Source organism: Camellia sinensis, chromosome 13 (assembly GCF_055761805.1).
Source record: "Camellia sinensis isolate YWXY chromosome 13, ASM5576180v1, whole genome shotgun sequence".
NCBI classification, from domain to species: domain Eukaryota; kingdom Viridiplantae; phylum Streptophyta; class Magnoliopsida; order Ericales; family Theaceae; genus Camellia; species Camellia sinensis.
Genome location: NC_138973.1, coordinates 81,492,904 through 81,500,770, shown reverse-complemented (window position 1 = coordinate 81,500,770; position 7,867 = coordinate 81,492,904).

The window sequence follows — 7,867 nt, the reverse complement described above, 5'->3', positions numbered from 1 at the left end:
GGTATGGTAACTACATTTTTACCCTCATATCTTCGTTAAGTTTCATATGTTGTACTGGATTATTTCTACTGGGCTTTGGCTCACCCTATGTGGGAAAACCATTTTCAAGTGTTGGTGATATGCTTCTACCAAGGCAATAGCTTAGAGGAAGTTGGAGCAAGAGCTTCTATTTTTGTTTTATCTATTTTGTATAGCCGAGGGCTTAAAATTGTGTTAAGTTGGGCTCATTTTTGTTGTAACCAAGCAGCGACTTGGAAAGATGTAAGCTATTTGGGCAAATGAATATCTGTTTAACTTTTATTCCTTCTTGTATCTGTCTCGCATGTATATTAAACTCTGATGAATGAAAGTATGTTAATTCAATTATATTTCCATTTATGAGATTGGTTTGTGTATTTACTTTAGGGCGTTACAACTTGATATCATAGCGTACCGGTTTTGATTACTTGGGTACATGGGAAGTGGTTATAACCACAATGGGTTTGTCTCACTTGGTTGAGATGTTAGTATGTATTGTATGCTTATGTGATAACATGCTTATATGATTATATGGGTATGGGGTTTAGTTCCTAAGATATTGATTGGGTCTACGGGTTTCTGAAAGTCCTATTAGAATAGCACTTAATCACTGTCATTTCTAATTGAGCACTTGATCACTGTCGTTTCTAATTGGAACTCTAGCAAAGCCGCGGGACGGTCATTATCACGAATGAAATTCGTATGTGTTTATGTGGCTATGTGCTTATATGGAGTGAATAACTATTGTCCATCGTATTACGACGCGAGTGAGTTTGCTTCGGCACATTTGTGAACGTGCTAATCTCTTTGGGTTACCCTTATTAGGATACCTAGACGAGGAAGTGATAATTTTCCTCCTTCCACCCGGGAAGAATTGTGGAAACAGTTTGCAGAGTTATGCCAAGGTACTACACCTTCAGTGCAATTTGAAGCATGGTTTACTAATCTGTCGAGATTTGCTCCAAAGTTAATGGAAACTGAGGAACTTCGTTGTTCGGAGTTTGAGAGTAGATTGTGTGACGACATCTGAGAAAGGATTACTGGGTCTTGGCGTACGAGTTATAATGTGCTTGTTGAAGCGGCGGCTCATGTAGAGGCAGCGATATTAGTCATGGGACAGAGTATGAAGAAGGCCATTTGGCGACCCCTGTAACCCAGGGTGTTGGTAGGCCTTTTAAGAGGCAGAAGGGTTCTAGCCCACAACAGTCTCAAGGAACACAGTCTAGCTCTACCTTTCCAGTGTCGAGTTTGGGTTCAAGGAAAGGTAAGTAGAGGGGTTTCACTTGTTTCAAATGTGGTCAACTGGGTCACAAGTCTCCGGCTTGCCCACAGAGGAAGAGGCCAAGGTTGATATTTCAACTAGTAGTTGCACCACCAGGATCATCTAGCCAGTCAGGACTTGGAGTGAGAGAGTGCTCAATGGAGGAGCCGTCATTGGGATCCTTACCAATTCAGACTTCGAACCAGTCACATATTTGAGGACCACTTGTTTGATGGGTGTGTAATCAACTGGGTCAGGTTAAACGTGTTTGTACTCCAACAGTAGACTTCTCTAGGAGTTTTGCAACCTAGTCAGACTTAGCCTTATTCGTTCGGGCAGGGGCAATACCATTATGGGAACAAACTATGCCATATTTTGAGGGCCTCAAGAGAGCCAAATATTCAGACCCCTAGTGGGGAATTACTCATTTATTCTAGGTGTGGCCAGTTAGGACACACTAGTAGTTCTTGTCTGTGGCTTGTGAGCTCTTAGGGTATCTTGGGTTAAGAATAACCAACTTTAGCGGTCCAGTGAGGGACGGTAACGGTGGTAGTACCAACAGGGTGATTTTGTTTTGGTTATTATGTTTTGTAACTGGTGTGTTATTGTTTTATAACCATTATGTTCTGTTGTGTAGCTAATGTGTTTTGGGGATGTTGAGACATCATAACTGCTTGTTTATATATATGTGCCTTTGCTTGTTATTTCCATGGATTGGGCGGGTTGGAGCATGTAATGACTCTAAAGTTTTATTAATACGATAAGTGTTGTGGAATCAAAAAAAAATTATATTGATGCATATATACGCTTGTGAGTTGGTTTGGGAAGGTGATGGCCGGTGAGCCATGTATTGAAATTAAAAAAAATTGTTGAAGAATGCGTGTTCGGTCGGGGTTACCATGGCGCGAGAAGAGTTATTCTTGCCGGGTGTGTGTAATTTTGTGAGCATTTCTTTGTTGGTCTTATGTGTGTGGTAAAGGTTTTGGTCTACTATCATGAGAATTCCTCGAAAGGATGTGAAGTGAACGATTGGCACTAGGTTTTGTACATACAGCGCATTGTTTTAAGAGTGAATCGCGTATAGTTTCATTGGGTATAGACTCGTACCTTAATGGTAGTGATGGTAACGGATCTTCATATTATCTGGGTGGTTTTTTTTTTTTACGGAGAGATGTTAGTCCTTTAATGCAGTATTGGTTTTTGACATTGGTGGGTGGCGTGTTCCGAATAGTTGGTATTATATTTTGAATAGTGGTATAGTGGGCGTTTTCTAGGTTCTAGGATTCCTTTATTGTTTTTGGGTGTGAGAGATGTGTACCTCGATTCTAGTTAAGTTAAGAGATGTTGTTGAAAGGATTGGCCGGGTGTATAATCCATGGTTAGTGTGTGACCTATGCGTAGGGTCATAGTGGTTTTGTGTTTATGAGGCAAGGTTTGGAATGACGATAAGGAAGTTGAGAACTTCTTTTGTTCTTCTATAGAATTAGGATGGTAAGACTTTGAAAGCCTTGTAGGTGTCGTGTGTACGTGCTTAGGGCTTGGTTCAGGGCAATGGTTCAATAAGTATCAACAACTGGTGGATTGACTAGGAGACTTAGTATTTTGGTTGTCCTCGTGTATTGAGTGGCTAGTAGAATGTGGATTAAAGAGTTGACCTTATTGGTTACTAAGGAATGGAAGAGTTGTGTTTATTTGCTGTTCGGTTTGGGTGGTTACGTTGTAACGATGGAGTTGTAGTGTAGTAGGCCCTTGCAAGTTGACTTGGTTTGAAAGAATAAGTAAGTGATTTTCGCTATTCTGAATTCTGCCAAGGTTATGAGTACATTCTCAGAATGAAGAAGTCAGGATGGAGATAACCCGTTTGGGGTTAAGGGTAAGATAATGTGCAATAAGTGAGGTAGTTTTGCAAGTATGTCATATGGTTTGTATATTGTTGCTAGATGATATGTAGAAAAGGATTGGTCACAGGGCAATAGTGTGGTTAATGATTGAATTGTGTAATTTAATATTCGATAGTACTGGGTCACTTTGGTGTGAGTGTTTGTTATCCAGTTTTGATAAGTGGAACTTACAGAGAGGTAGTAAGACTGGGTGGAGTGAGTGGTGCACTCTGTCAGAGTGGCTAGGACTCATTCGGTCCTTGCATGCGTGGTGTAAGGTTCCGGTGCGTGCATTGACTTGAGAGGGTGTGTTGTGTGTAACATAAGAAGTCCAGTTGGGAGTCAAATGTGAAGCGAGGATGTGTGTGCCATATAGGCATATGTGTGATGGGTGAACGGAGAATCAGAGTACTGTGAGTTAACTTTGAAGAATCCGGAGTGATTCAATGGACATGGGAGGTTGTACATGGAACTCCATTTCAGAGTTGGTGAGGTTGGGCAAGACGTGGGTGTTAATACTAAGTTAGGTGGAGTTAAGTGTTATGATGGCGTTTGAAGGCTGGTGCGGGTGAACAGTGTTGGATGGTTGATTGGTTGGTATCTGGGTTGGTTGACATATAGTTACCTTGGGAATAGGTCGAAATTGAGGGTTGTGAAATTGAATGGCATCTTGGTGTGAGATATAAGTCCTGTATGGACAGTTAGAATGTTATTTTGAGTTATAGTAACCGGTTTGGAATTCCGGCTAAGAACTTTGATCTTATAAGTGCTTTGCGCTATTATGTGATTAGTGGAGTGAAATTTTTTCCCTTGTGTTATTGCGTTGCTGGCATTTCGAAAATTTATAGGGGTCCTCATCGTGGAAATTTTGTGTTGGGTATTGTGGCACCACCGTGAGTGTGATGGGTTTTGTTGGGTGACTGTGTTGTGATTCACTAGAGGAATGTTGATGAATGGTCTAGAGGAAAACCAAACTCCTTTTTAGTATTGTGGCTTGAGTACTTTTCATAAACTAAAATGGTTTTGGATTGAAACGTGAATTTTTGGTTTTGGTTTTCGGGAAAACAGTTTGGAAATCTCTGAGTTTTGCTATGGCCAGTTGTTCATGTATTTGAAATTGTGACGGTGTAAGTTTGAACACCTTTTGGGGAAAACCTGGTGTTTTGAGACAAATGGAGATAAATGAAACATTTTCTTTAACCTGAACGGAATATCTTATATCTAGTGTTGAGAAGTCGCATTTTGATCTAGCCTAAGTTGGTAGTTACATGTTATATGTCTTTTGGGCATGGACTTAGATGGTCGAGCATTGATGTTATAGCGATCGAGGTTTTACCACGACCTTTATTGTGTTCCAAACTCGGGTTCCGTGAATGTGTATTGTTGTCTATGTCTTGTTTTCTCCCTTTAATTCCTTGAATTTGAGTTTTGGAAGTTGTTGGGCGAGTTTGGAACATGTTAGTTGTCTTTTGGTACAAATGGTTGTTGCCCAGATTTTGGCCTCTTCGCTCGAGCGAGGCTTCTTGCGCTCAAGCAAGACTTGTGAAAGTTTTTCTTCGCTGGAGCGAGGCTTCTTGCACTCGAGCATGCGTCTGCATTGGGTGGCAGACCTGAAGCTTTGCATTCTATGCTTGAGCGATGCTTCTTGCGCTCGAGCGAGGCGACCTTTTTGTGTCTGGTCGCTCGAGCGAGAACTCCTTCGCTCGAGCGAGCTTGGTGTACATCAGTTCACAGCAACGCCATTTTGCTCCATTTTCTGATACCTTTTCACTCAAAAACCCTAAATCAGCTACTCTTCTCTCTAGGGTTCGACTTCTCTCTACACATACACCTAGGTCTAAGGATCTCTTCACCCTAGGGTCTTTGGAAAAGGGTAGAGGGCTACAAGGGCTTCATTTTGATCAGAAAAAAAATTGGTTTCATCATCTTTGAAGTTCCACCTTGTTGCTTGGGTTTTCTACACTTGAGGTAAGGATTTTCTACATTCTAATATGATTTTTAGCTTAGTTATTTGCTATTGTGTATAGATGATGAGATTTGGTTGTGGTTTGGACAAATCTAAGATTTGGGTCTTACATGGAAAAGAGGGGTTTTTGATGAATACAAGGTAAATGAGTATAAGGCTCGAATATAAGATTATGTTGTGCCAAAATAGTGGTTTTTGGTGTTTGGGTTGAGATTTGGTGAAAAGGGGGATTTTTTCCCTAATTTGATTAAATCATTATCTTGCATAAACAATTGGGATTAACATCGAAAATGTGAAATTGGAAGGTTGTGGTTATAAATGGTGATATTGGATATGTATTATCTCACCTATATATGGAAGTTTTGAATAAACTATCTATTTGATATTGAACATCTCTTTTGAAACAATTGCATTGGGCTATTGGTAGAGGATAGCTATGATTGTTGTAGAAATTACATGAGGATTAGGCGATTTAATGCTAATCCATTATTGGTGTCATTGAATATGACTATGTTATAAATACATTGTATATGTATGTTTATTGGGGGGAGAAAGGGGATGTACTCCATATGTGATTATATTTATAAATACATTGCATATGTACATTTGTTTGGGAGGAGAAAGGGGATGGACTCCATTTAAAGCAAGTTTGCCAGAGTGTCTTGGGTGAAACACCCGAAATTTCATATATAAATAGGTGCCGATTACTTTGGACGAAATATCCGTAAAATGGAAGGTTTGAAGTGTTTATGTGTGTTTTGCATAGTTGGAAAACCTTTGAGCTATAGTCTCATTTTGGTTGTTGAAAAATAATGAATTTAACTCGTGAATTAAGTAGCATATGTGAACTGGAAATGAATTGAAGGAAAAATGGAACGAGGTTAGGTCTTAGTGGCATATGAATATGCAGGCCTTATGGATGTTTTAGTATCGGTATTGTTTATGCACGTAGTATTTATAACTTCGCTAAACCTTATATATTGTGTTAGATTATCTCCACTGGGCTGTTGGCTCACCCTATACGGGAATACCATTTTTAGGTGCAAGTGAGATGTTTCCTCCAAGGCAGTAGCGTGGATGGACTTTCGGGAAGCAAGAGTTTCCTAATTATGCCTTATGTGTATATGTGTATATGTGTAGACGTCCCCGAACGTCCCGGGAGGGAATCCCGTTTTGTTCATTGGGGCTCACTACAGTTCAGGACTCAATGTCACGGTCCTATATCTAATCCCACAAAGTACAATGCAAGACCGATGAATCATCAAAGAGTCCAAATCCGGCAAATCGTTTTTCAAACAGATTTTTAGAAAGAAGTGCCAAACATGGACTGCTTTGCCAGATACAGAGTCGCCACCTAAATATTTTATTTTTGGGGGAATTTAGGAAACCCTGACTCGTGCCTAAGGCCACGTGTCCATCATCACCAAAGATGCCTCGGCTCGGGAACTTCGGTACAATTGGGGAAGGTCAGCTATGAGCACCCCCGCTCGCTCGATCAAAGATCGGCCACTACTAAACATGATATCTTGTTTTTGAAAACACATGTGTTCTTATTCCGGTTAATTAGCTAGAATTACTATGTGATGCGCACAGCAAAACAAGTATAGACTAGATCGCCTAATTTGAAACAAAGCATTGCATATCCGTTTGTTCGAAAAAATGGTTTGAGTTTTGCTACTCGCAAGTAGGCTAAAATATGGATTTCAATGAATTGTCCCAATTCAAGCAATCCAACCTTCACCCGCAGGCATTTAGGCAGTTACATCACATAAGCAAATAGCCTCATGGTAAGCATGTTGTCAAGGCAATACTCACACACATGCAAGGATGCTAAAGCGTAAATGCTTACCTAGTACTCCAAGCTAAAACAGAAACTAGTTAGTAATCAAATGCATGATCCTAGTTTATGTTAAGATGGCTAATGCAACACATACAAAATGCAACTAGAAATAGGCTCGGCTATTCTAAGATGTCATGTAAAATACAACTTGATACATGTCTTCAAATTGGAATTGAAATACAATGCACTTAGCATGATGCGCCGAGCCCAGTGCATGCAATACGAATGAATGTGTGCAAACAGGCTATCATAAGTATGCTAATTGAAACGTGCCCTAAAACTAACCATTGTAAGCGGTTAAATAAAAGGGAGAAAGACGTGGGGTTGGAAGACATGCATCACACACACACACGCTTGTTACACAATTTGCCCTCTCTCGGAGGGACCGAAAGAATAATACAAATTAACTAACTAACAAGCTAATTAATTATTACACAACACTTAACTAATTAAATGAATTAATTAAGCTAAGAAAGCAGTAAAGAGGCCTCGGGAAGAGGGATGAATGCATGCATGTTTGGTTTCGCTCGGAAATCCATGGCCATACTCATGCTGCTTCTGTTTACACTGCTCTGCACTTCTGAAAACTGCACAAGTCTCCAGGATGTTTCTGAACCACGGTCCGAGCATTGTGGAAGGTCACCGGCCAAAAGGCCAGGCCACCAGCCATGGAAAACTGGTCATCGACCATGTGTGAGGCTCTCAGCCAACAATGCATAGCCGGCCGGCATTGAAGATGGCCGACCTGCCATCTCTTCCTGCAGAATCCTGTTTTACTGCAGCAGAAGGCAAACAGAGCATGGCAATGCATTTTCAAAGCAATGTTTGCACAACCACTCTCCTTATCATGTTTAAGACTCAAAGGAGTATGGTTTTCGACCCTCGGACCATCAATCACGCAT